This window comes from Phalacrocorax aristotelis, chromosome 4 (assembly GCF_949628215.1).
Source record: "Phalacrocorax aristotelis chromosome 4, bGulAri2.1, whole genome shotgun sequence".
NCBI classification, from domain to species: Eukaryota; Metazoa; Chordata; class Aves; order Suliformes; family Phalacrocoracidae; genus Phalacrocorax; species Phalacrocorax aristotelis.
Window position 1 is genome coordinate 20512525 of NC_134279.1, and position 12905 is coordinate 20525429.

Sequence of the window (12905 nt, forward strand, 5' to 3'; positions counted from 1 at the left end):
AGCCCAGGGGTTACTGTCTGGGCAGGAAGGTGCTGCTTGTCCTGCTCTCAGCAGCCCTTGGCAGCTGGTTGTAATTATGCACTGCAGCTTCAGAGGAAGTTGCTGGCTGTGTGGAGTGTGCAATGCTTGGCTGCAGATCCGCTGCTTTTAAGGATACAATGGAAATGGAGAGAGTAAAAACAGTGGCACGGAGTGAAGGCGAGGGTGAAAGCCTAATTATCCTCCACTTGAACTAGCTGCCTTGTTGAATCATTACAGATTTCTGAAAGTCCCTTGATAGATGTATATTGTAAATGAAGTCAGATGAGGGAATGGCCATGTTCAGATGCCAGGAACTCCTGCCACAAAGGACTAAAACTTCAGTAACGAAAAACCTCTGAAACTATCTGGAAAACTATTTGTTATTTATTTTACTACTCTCTACCAAAAAAAAAAAGTTAGACTGATTTATGTCTCTTGGAAAGAAAAATTACATTGAGCCGACATATTGCAATGACTATTTTTGGCCTTACCATTTAAAATTATAGAGTTATAAATAGAGCAGTGCAAAATGCAGCTATTTTGATTCTCACTGGGGTTCACACAAACATTTTCTTTGGTTTCAATCTTTGGATTCAGCCCTCCGCTCAATGCTGATCCTGCTTTGAATGCAGAGGTTTCCTTATTTTTTATTTTTAAGCAGCTAAATCAGTTTGGAGTTGAAGAGTTTTTGCTGACTCTTGACCTTAAGCTGTGTATTGTTCTAACATCACCTAGTAATTGTCTCAAGCTTGCCAAAAGAATTGCAAAAATTTCTGTGAAGGTGGCTATAGTCCTGGCTTTGCAATGAAACCCAAAATGTGGCAAGTTTTTTCTGGCACTGGATGTTGTAACAAAAGCTCTGGTTATAAATCTCAGGAAAAGAACATTTGTAATGGAAGTGGCCAGTCAATCCTAAATAGCAACAGAATGTGTTGCTATGAAATGTGTATACCTAGAGGGGAAAAAAATGATCCCACTCTTGATAGAAAAGAAGCAGCTTACTCGGAGCTATTCTCAGATGTCAGTCAGTCATCAACTCCCTGGTCTGTGGTTGCATCCTTCTAAATTTTGGTCCCTGGAGGCAACCGTGATGTATGTCTTTAGCAGATGAAGCAGCCAAGGTGCATAGTAGAGAAAAGATGTATAGGTGGGCAAGATTATGTGCTGTGCCGGGTTATATTTGGGGGCTACAGCAGAACTGCGACTTGGATGTGGGTATTGGTTTTTCTTTTACTCTGTTTCTCAGATGTAGATACTTCTTGGGGCCATCCAGATGAGTTATCTTATGTCATGAAGTGTCTGATTAATTCATGTGTCACCTAATCACATCAGCAGTTCTTTCAAACAATTTCTTTGCTTCATACCTCATGCTTCAGTGCTGTGTGTGGATACTACATGTAGCTAGGCAGCTACAGCTGACTTGAGTCTCAGGGACAACGCAAGGTTATTATGGCTGCTTTACTGCCAGAGGATAATAGAGGATATTAAAACTAGGATGGTTTGGACAAGCTTCTCAGATGTACTTTTCTGTTTAAAGCTGATGTTTCTTCATTCAACAGTATCTAACACCATGAAAGAGTACCAGAATTCATAGTACAAATTAGAGTATGCCTCAATGGCAATCAAAGCTTTTGGGTAGCTTTTATTTTTTATTGCCTAATTTACTTACAAATTCTCACTGATATTTTCTCCAAGCAGAATTAGGAGGATAAAGAAAACAGCTCTCATTTTCTTTAAAATTTCTTGCTAGTTTTTAATGAGCTTGAAGTTTTAACATAAATAACGGTTACTCTTGAATGAAGACTATTTTTCTGAAGCCTGCAAATCTAGTTACTTGACAAAAACCAATGGCTGTGGTGTAGTTATGACCCTGAGCTGGTGACCCTTCAGCCACAAAGTTAAGGTGCTGCTTGTGTGGAAGTACCCGTATCTATACAGGCTTCCTAGAGAGGTGGTCAACGCCCCCCGGCTGTCAGTGTTTAAGAGGCATTTGGACAATGCCCTTAATAATATGCTTTAACTTTTGGTCAGGTCTGAGTTGGTCAGGCAGTTGGACTAGATGACCATTGTAGGTCCCTTCCAACTGAAATATTCTGTTCCACAAAACAAACTCAGTTGCTCTGGTTTCATCCCAAAACCCTTAATGAATGCCCTAAACTGTTCTTTTCAATGGCTATGAAAAAGCCCGCTGCTGGAAGAAGTTATGACACTAGAAGTATTGTGAACATCTCTGTCAAGCTTTGCACAGCAAACAGTGACCAACCTTTTAAAGCACCTGTATTACATGATCAATCCATGCAGCACTTGAGATCAGTTCCAACCCAAACTGTTCTGTGATTCTGTGATATTCTTCAAAGTTAGTGAAAGTGTCTTCAGCCTTTTAAGGCAAAGTACTAAGAATTTCTGGATGTGCTTTCAGGCATCTTTTTGTATTCCAACATCAAGGAAATACACAAAACTATGCATCAATGGTATTTCTAGTTCAAAGCCATTGCATGCCTCAGTGTTTAATGCATTTAGCCTTACAGGTCTCTTGTTGAGACAAGTGTAGAGTTATGAGTTGAGCATTTAGAGATCTGTGATGGGGAGGTGGATTTAACAAAAGTAGCACCTAACTATTATCCATTGTTTCTCTCTTTCCCTAGCTCATACAATAATATGTAAGAGAGAGTATTATGTACTGCTGAGGGACCAAAGCCTGCTTTAATTTACTCAGTTTAAAAATAACTTCACTGCTTTCAGTAGAATTACTCCAGAGAATCCGAACTCCAAAGCCCATTGTGTCTCCACATGTTTCTTAAGGCTGTCCTAGATCCTGTCTCCTACCTATCCAGACCAAGAACTTGACGCTCTTCCCACCCAATCGTGCATTAGGTTTCTGTGGAAATCAGGCTGTAGAGGGAGAAGGCTGATATCAATACGAGGATAAGATTTGGTCAAGACCTAGGAACTCAGGTGTACCCAGACATCTCCTGAGTGTGTGTGTGTATATATATATATAGTCAGGTTACCCATGGAGATCGCAGGGAAAGAGAGGAGATCTGTTGCTCATAAATCTGTGTTTACTTAGGTGAATGAATAACCTAATTGTTGGAGATAAAGAACTGTATGTTCCCATCAGAGCAACAAGGCTTGTTTTATGGCAGGAACGTAAGTGTGGCTTCATCTACTTATCTCAGGCATGTAAGTATTATTGACAGTCTGACCCAGAGACATCACCTGTGGTGGGTTTTTTGCCATGAAAAAAATTATTCTATATAATAACATTTTCCAAACAGTAAAAATGCAAATGTACATATTTATTAGCTGATACGTTGCAAGAAATTAACTCAAAACTGGCATTATTTTTGAGTTACGAAAGCTCAGAAAAATACCTGACACTACAAACCTCTTTGGCACCCAAGAGCTTAAAAAGAAGATGGATGTTTTTCCCAACTTAAAAAAAAAATTTGCTTATGGGCTGAAACTTTTCTACTAGAACACATTCTAAGGCCAAGGCCAGCTTTTAAACCTGTAAAAATAGGGGGTTACTGTAAATGGAAGCAGTGATAGTGTTTTAAATACAGGAATAGTATGGATGCTGACAGAGGTTTATAGTGTCTGGAGATGATGAGGTTTTGTTTGTTTGCATTAGGCATAAATGTAATAATTTGAAGATACAGGAGGAATTCTGCTGTTAATGGTGGGACTAAGTAGTACTGAAGAAATGGTCTGAATTTATTTTATGTAATACTTTTTTTTAATAACAATGTCTATTAAAGACATCTGCTGAAAGTCTGTAATGCTGATTTAATAGGGAGAAAAAATAACAAAGTCCTTTAGCAATCCTGTCTTCAGTTTAATATTATGGACTGTTAAAAGAGGGTTTATGTGTGCAATGTTATTAACTGAAATTCTGCTCAAATTGAAATCAGGCCCACAAAATTTGCTTTTCTTCAGTACATGCTAGGTTTTTAAAACAAACATTTAAAACTGTACAAGAGAATGAATACATTTTTACCTCCTTTAGGATTTTTAAAGGCAATCAGGCCAGGCAGAGAAATATTTCTAAACACCTATACTCTCACTTACAGTATGTGACCTCTCTAGCAATGTTAAAGTAAAACAAAATATTATCAACTCCCTATACTAAGTCATTACTATAACTAGAGGAAGAAAATCAACCTCCAAAGGACTGAATTACAATTTGTAATAAAACACCCAATATTTTATACTGGCTTTGTCAGGGCTGAAAGATATGTGTTTAGTTATGAGAGAGACTGGGGGCAGAGGGAGGTGGGAGCAGAATCCCAGAGATGGTGGTCTGGAAGAAAGCTTCCCTACAGGAATTAAATACTGAGTTTAAATTAATCGCTTTGTTGCCTAACTATGGTTGACGTTGTTGTAATTTTTTCAGAACTTACATTATAAAAATTAAAGTAAAGTAATAAGATACATTGTATTTTTCTCACTCAAATTTGGAGAGGCCTCACGTTTTCCATGCCTGTAGCCTTGATGACTCTTTTGGCAGCTCTGCCAGTGATAAAAGGAATAACTCACCACTGTCAGGGAATTTGGCTGTTTCATCACTGACATGAGAGGCCAGCATAACTCCATGGTGATTGCTGTCTAAATGACTTATGTAGTTTCTTCATATACTTTTTGATTGAAGAGTGATAACTCAGGCAGTGAGTTATTTGGCATCAGCCTCTGAGACAATCTGTTTTCTTTTTATAAATCCCACGGCACCTTTCAGCCACCTATTTTTAAATAAGACTATGGTGGATTAGGTTCTAATGTGGATTTAGCCAAAGGATGGTTAAATTAGATTTTGATGTCATTCTTTTGTTTTATCTTTTGTTGTTAAATGATAGCTCTTGAAGTAGCATTGAGAAAATGAGAGGTGGGCTAAAAGACTGTCTTTATGTTACAACACAGGAGTATGACAGGGCATTTCACTCCTGGTGCTAGTGGCACTGTCTCTTCCCAAAAGCAGACTGCACTGTCAGAGAGGAAAAAATACACTAACGCCTAACTCTATAGTCTTGGATGCAGAAGACACTTGCAAAGGGAGGGAAAAGAATAATTAAAAGATTTCTGCCACTGAAAGATTTTCTACAACAAATCACAGCTCAGAATATCTTTATTAGAGATTTAAATATAGACTACCCTGGGACAAGGTAGAAAGTTGTACATTAAAGTTAGTTAGCATACAACGGGTTGAATTATGCTGCAAAGCTAATAGGATTTCATGCAAGGTTTTGGATGCAAATAGAAGCAGTTTCCTTGCTGAGTAACACTGATGGTTAGATTTGCTAGAGTTTTCTTTGCAGGGTTCCCCACACAACACGATGACTGTGGCGTGCTAAATATAATCCGAAGAGCTGCAGAGGTGACGGGTGCTTTAGACATTGCCTTTGGTAAAGTCTGCTCTACACGTGGTGTCACTGCTTTAATAAAAGTAAACCAGTTAAATCTTACAGAAAGAGTTGCAGCTAGTATTTATGTTAAACTATTCAACCTCTTGTGTTTCTCTATCTTTTCTTCACCTTGGCTCTTTTTTTTAGATAGAGCAGTGAGTGAAAGGTATAGGTGAGTTTTCCGGTATTTATACTACAATAATGCACAGGGGTCCAGTCAGAATCCATGTCCTTTTGCGGCAGATGTTGTGTAAACAAATATAAGGATGTCATTCCTTCTTGAAAGTGTGTATAATGTAAGAACCACCTGCATCGGGCATGTGTTTTGATTTGGGTCACAAGAGAAAGGAGACCATCTTTTTTCAGTTGCGTTTAAACTTTGAAATGACAGTGCATCATTGTATGGTTACTTTCAAAGAATTCTAACTACACAAAGTTTAGTATTTGTCAAAGAAAAAAAATACATATGAGGAGAAAGTGTTAATCACAGAGCAGTTGTATCTACAGCCTGAGTCAAAATCCACTGTCCTTAGTGAGGTAGGTCAGTGATTGTCGCTGGGTTCATTTCATATGGGACGCTCAGGTCTGGATCTAAGAGTTAGTCACCCAAAGCAAGCGAGAAGAGGATTATGACACATGAGGAGCTGCCATTCTTCACTTCTTTCTCAGTCTTATTTTCATCCTTTTCTAATTTTTTCTCTTTCATGTGTATTTATAGGTTTTAATTGGTATTTTTTTATTGTTCAGGAAGTGCTCCTTCATGGAAAAGAGGGACTGGCAGTTTTCCTCACTGTCTAGAAACAGACTGTTAACTTTTTGATTCCAAGCAACACCCCAGAATTCATGGCAACAGGTGAAGCAGGGCTGCCTACCTTCACAAAATGCAGGTCATATCTGAGAGACAAAGCTGCCTGCTGTGGGCAGTACTGAGAGCACCTCCTGTGGATAAGAAAACACCGTACATTTTGTGGAGTAGAGTTCAGGAGCAGTCCATCAGTGTGCAACCATCCTACTCACAGCACTGTTGCAGTGACTGCTCCATTGATGCCATGGTGACTGCTCTGTTCTGCTGACAGTAGATCCTGTCTTCTATTCCATTTTTTATTCTGTCCATGTGAGGGTTGCACGAAGGTCCAAGCTTTCAGTTTTGAATTTGCTCTCTGTGATTCTGACATTCAGATTTATTGATGTTTGATTTTTCAACCTGACAAAACCTCTCTTTTATTTTCTAATTCATATTTGCTCTTTTTCCACAGCAAAATTTGCCAGTCAAGGCAAATTACATGAATGATTCTGTGGAGGCTAAACCAAGATTGCTGAACTCATTTTCATGCATGGCTAAACACAGAATTGAACCTCATGGTCCAGAAGCGAAAGGTTAGTGATTTTAGATAATTTTAAAACGATTGTATAGGAGTTGATACAGCTACTGTCAGTCTACTCTAATCCTGTTCTGAGTTGACTCTGCCCTTGCAGAGGCACTGCTTTCTGTCAGTGATTAAGGGGAGACATTGCTTTTGGTGATGCTGATTCAGCAGAGCTAAGAATCAGTAAATTAGCAATGACTGTAAGGGCATTTTAAATATTGGTAGAATACCAAACTTCTATTGTAACTGTCTCAGGGATGGCAGACCAATCAAGTTACTGTACCAGGCAATGTGGGAGAGACGATAGTCCTTTTTCTGAGTCACAAGACAGAAAAATGGGGAAACTTTGTATCCAGTTTTTGGCTTCTCAGTGTCACTGCTATAAAATTATATTGAAGAACCATGTACAAATAAATAAGTCTATAGAGCTAGTATACATTCTAACGGACTCTTCATTTAGTAACAAAACAACGTGGACAGCTGAAGAATAATTAACTCTGCCAGTTCAGTATCTTTGCTGTTTCTGGAATGATACTCTATACTCTTCAGGTCTCTTCTGGGATTTTTCCTATCTGCACAAAGTTAGATGCTTTCATAAATACGATATTCAACTTGATTAATTTCCATGGTTCATGAGATGCCCTTATGCACATTAAGATACTGTCCTGGTTTCAGCTGGGATAGAGTTAAATTTCTTTGTAGTAGCGAGCATGGGGCTGTGTTTTGGATTTTTGCTGGGAACAGCGGTGATAATGTGGAGATGTTTTAGTTGTTGCTAAGTAGCACTTACACTGGTCAAGGACTTTTTCGGCTCCCCGTGCTCTGCCGGGTGCACGAGAAGCTGGGAGGGGACACAGCCAGGACAGCTGAGCCCAACTGACCCAAGGGATATTCCATACCGTATGGCGTCATACTCAGTATATAAAGCTGGGGGAAGAAGAAGGAAAGGGGGGCACATTTGGAATGATGGCGTTTGTCTTCCCAAGTAACCGCTACGCGTGATGGAGCCCTGCTTTCCTGGAGATGGCTGAGCACCTGCCTGCCCATGGGAAGGAGTGAATGAATTCCTTGTTTTGCTTTGCTTGCACTCGCAGCTTTTACTTTACTTATTAAACTGTCTTTATATCAACCAATGAGTTTCCTCACTTTTACTCTTCCGATTCTCTCCACCATCCCACCGGGGGGAGTGAGCGAGTGGCTGCGTGGTGCTTGGTTGCTGACTGGGGCTAAACCACGACAGGTACCTAGTCCGTACAGCAACTGAATGGTGTGACACTGACATAGAAATGAAACAGAATCATGGTATTAAACACCAGTGAAACCCCACCAAAGAAAGCCTTTGGTTTGTTTTTTTTTTAGCTGGCAACATGCATAGCTACACTTGGGACAAAACAGGTAAGATGGGGTTAAAGGAAGTAACTTCTGGGTATTCCAGCTTGAGATGAAATGCAACACAGAGCTTGACTTAGCATCAAAGCATTGCTAAATACAACTACATCTAGTGTGTAAGAGTACTGGAAGGGCTGATAAATATTACCCACTGGGTAGTGTACAATTCAGCATTTTCTTCTCTATGGAAGTGAAGTCTGTGGCCCTGCTTTTTTAACTGATAATTAACAATGGCTGATAGTGGTCAGGTCACAGGAAAAAACATCAAGCTTCTGGTGCCATACTAGCTGAGGCAGCCTGTGTTTCCTTTTCCAGAAAGGAAATGCAGATTCAAATAAACCCCACCAAACCTGTAATGAAAAGGTACTACCTTCCTATATTCTATCACCTGCAGGTCTTGACAAGACAAATTGGTTGGCTAGTGAAGCAAGGAACTTTTCCCCAAAAACTAAACTGTGGTCAGCGTGCTGACCTAGAACTTAAAATACCAATATGCAAGTTCCTGTGAAAAAATGGTGGGGACCCTAGATCAGTATAGACCAATAAGCAAAATTATTCTGCTGACAGGTTATCTCCCTGTGAGTGAGACGTGCAAAACTAAGACACTTTTTTACTGAGCTGTGGATGGATGAGTAACATAGATCAATAGAAGGAATGGGAGTCAGAAAGGTGAAGTGGAAAAGGAATGACTGTACACCTCATAGGACAAGTATTAGGCAAAAAATTCTATACACGTAGGTTTCGATGCTACCCCATGGAAAAGTTAAATATGCTGTTATTTATTTCCTATTTTATGGGGTATTGTTTATAGACTGTGTACCTACACAAAGACAGTGCTTTGGTGTTCTTGGTCTGTAGTGCTAGGTTTCGCTAGGATATGTACTACATGAATCACGGGAACATCCAGGAGCTCAAAGCCCCAACAGCATGGGCTTTGTGTCTGTACTGCCTTATTCAGTCAGAATACCTTGTTGAGCTATGAAACGCAAAACAAGCTTAAGAAACTAACAAGTTACCTTAAAGTATCTATTGCATGAAAATCATGATATGTTATATTTTTACAGCACAAATATTTGTTATACGCAGACAAAAGAGGAACTGGAAATAAGGATGTAAACACCTCATCTGGGCATGTTTACCACATAAAATCAACTATAATTATAACAGCATGATTTGAGAGCAATGCCCCCAGTAGTTTACAAAGTTAGTGGTCCCTGGTAAATAAAGGAGATGCCAATATAGGTAGCAGAGTGAAGTGAAGAATCATAGGGACTGTCTTTTGTTGCTTCACTGTTCTGTGGCTCATAATTGCTCTGAAAAGAGGAATAATGATTCTTAGAAGGGTTTGAGAGCTACACGCAATAAATGCAAATTATTATCAGCGTATATTTCAGGCAAGCTCAGAAATGAGATCAGATCCAAACGAACCCTCGCTCATGCCTGGCTGTATCTGGGAAGAGCCATAAGTCCTTTCACAGTTGCTTCCCAGTTTACCAGCCGCGTCTGCCCAATATTGCAATTTGCACAATTATGTATAATGAATACATACATATATACACACACACACATATGCATATATATCCATATATGCATAAATATCTTGCTGAACATTAAGACTGCTCTTGTTCTTTAATGACATAACACTCTTGGATTCAGTACCTTTGGGGAGCAACAGAGGCCAAAATGCCCACCACTGCTGTGCTCATTTCAACATGGGGAACTATGTAAAAATAAGAAGGTTTACCCAGAACAAACAGAGAGTGGCACCCAAGACAATTAAGTCTGTAAAGGGGGGGATGAAGGCTGCAGAAGGACATGAAAGAGGAAGCACAATGCCAATGCACAGGATTTACTGGACATGCCTAAGAAAGTAAAAAGAAGCGGTCATGGCCAAACAGCAAAGGGAGGCTAATAGAAAGAAGCAGGTGTCCTTCCAAAAGCTAAAGACACATCCAAATAAAAAAACCCGAAAGTATCATAAACATTGACAGATATACTATTAAAATTATTATTAGGCAGACCAAAGATGAATCAGAGACCTAACTAGCCGAGAGAATCAAAAGTAGTTCAACATCCTTTTTCCAGTGCATCAGGAGAGAAAAAAAACGTTGTCAGTGAGCCTGCATATGACAAGGGTGTAAAATGAACTCGCAGGGAGGACAAAGTCACTGGAGAGAAGCTGAACCATTTGTATCCTTGCTCACTGTGGAAGAAATCAGGGAAATTGTCCTTCCAGAGCCCTTTTGGGGCATTTGGGGAACTCAGCAGAGAATGTCTCTGAAATTAAAGTATCTGGAAGAGGTAATGGCACAAAAGGCAGATGAACACAGATGAATCTCCAGGATCTGAAGGATTCACCCAAGAATTCTAAGAGAACTCAGGGATGAAATACCTACTAATAGCAGCACGTAACCTGTCTCTTCAATATTCCTCAGTACGTGAAAATCAGAAGGTGTCAAATGTGATGTCTGTCATTAAGAAAGGTTTCAAGGGTATCCAGCAAGCCAAAATTTGACATCTGTTCCAGGTGAGTGAGCAGATATTGTACTAAGAGAGAGAATTAGTATATACCTGAATAAATATCATCTAATCAGTGAGAGTTAACAAAGCTCTCAGAATTCTTTGAAGGGGTCACTGATACATAGGTGAGGATCACCTGACTGATACAGTCAACTTGGGATTTCCAAAAGACTTTTGACAGAACTTTTTATCGAAGTGTTTTAGGAAAGCCAAGCAACACAAGAATGCCGCTAGCATAAGAAGGTGCTGGAAGGATAAGAATATGATTTAAAAGATCTGAACAGAGGGTAGACCATCATTGGATGGAAGTAAATGGTCAGTTCTTGCACAGGAGGGAGATCACTAGTGAAATTCCATATGGTGTCTATCTTGGGACCTGTACCATTTAATATATTCTCAGATGACCTGGAGAAGGGAAGTGATCAGTGAGGTGACAAAGCTTTGCTGATGGCAAGAGGCTATGCAAGGGAGTAAGGACAAGGGAGATTGCATAGCTTGCAGAAAGACTGTATGATAAAATGACAAGTGCGATTCAGTGTAGCTAATTGTAAAGTGATACACTCGGGGAAGAATAATCCTATCTTCACATCTTGGATCATTTCTAAGCTGGCCCAAAGGTCTTCAGGAACAAGACCTCTGGGTTATGTTAGACAGTTCCATGAAAATATCACTTAGTAGTAGTTGAAGAAAAAAACCCTAATAGGTTAGGAATGATTAAGAAGCAAGTAGAGAACAAAACAGAAAGGATTGTTATGCTCACTGTTCAAGTCCATATGCTACTGTAAAAGTCCAAGGTTTACACACTTGAACACTGCATACAGTTCTGGTCCATTTATCTCAGACAGGACATACTAGAACTGAAAAGTATTCACAGAGATGGCAAGGATGATCAGAGGTATACTGTGAGATCTGTTACAACATGCAAGGAACTCCATCCATTGAATAGCCCAGAATCTCCATTTGGAAAAAAACATGACATAGGGGGCATGTAAGAAGAGGTCTGCAGAACTGAGAGGTCTGGAGAGAAGTGGAGTGGGACTGGCTTTTCACTGTCTCTTCTAATACAAGCATGAGGGACATTGGAAGAAGCTCATAAGAGCTCCATTCAGAACAAACCAGAGGAACCGGTTCTTCAGACAACCTATGTGGGCCTATGGTGGTACTCCTCAAATCACTGTCTGGTTCAAGGAGTTTACAGAGATGCAAGGAGGGACCGGAAAAAAACCTTGGAAGAGGTGCTGTGGAGTCTACTAACTAGATAAATCACATAACCCAACTTGAACATGTTTGAAGGCTGGGAGGTAGCACATGCTTACCCTGTTCTTATTCTTCCTGAGTGTCTACTCCCATGGTTACTGTGGGAGACAGAGCTCTGTGCTAGATGGACCTGTGGTCTGAACCAACACCTAAGTTCATATGTAACCTTCTCATTGTACACCAAAGTCAGAATTAAGTAAACTAATGGCTTAAATATATTTATAACTTTCAACCTCCCTAAATAATGGTAATGTTATGACATGTTAGGACAGGAAGGAACCTTAAGAAGTCACCTAATCCCTCATCCTGTTCCATGGCAAAATCAATTACATTTGTGTCCTTACTGACCAATTTGTCTAACCTGTTCTAAACCAAAGCTTTAAATGATGGAGACTCAACAGCCTCCATAAGAAATCTATTTAAAGTCTCACTATTCATACTATGAGAAGGATTTTTTTCTCCTGCCTAACTGGAATCTAATCAGCTGTTGTTTGCTGTAACCCATTAGTTAACTGCAAGCCTGAGCTAAATGGGAGGCGTCCTAGACTTCTGATGAATGTTGTCTAGTAACTTTAGTGACTCTGGAAATAGCCTGAATGCAGGCTTGGTTTTTAATGTAGCTAGTAGTTACTGAGTTTTGTCTTTTGGTTAATATGACCAAGCATGAACAGGGATCTTTTCTGTATCCTTTTAGGGATTATCATGTTGTTTTAATGTCTTATCTCTTCAGCTTCGGGTAAACTTTCACTGAGCAGTACTTTCTAAACCCAGCATGTTTTGACTTTCCTTCAGCAAAGGCTATTTGAAAGGTGTGTCTACAGAAAAAGTGGGACGAAAAGATTCCTTTGGAAGTATTATTGAAAAACAGCATGTGATATTTTCTTTCTTTCCTACAAGGTCTAATTTGTGGGTTTGCCCGCAATTTAATGAACTATATGTGTTTGAGGTGACA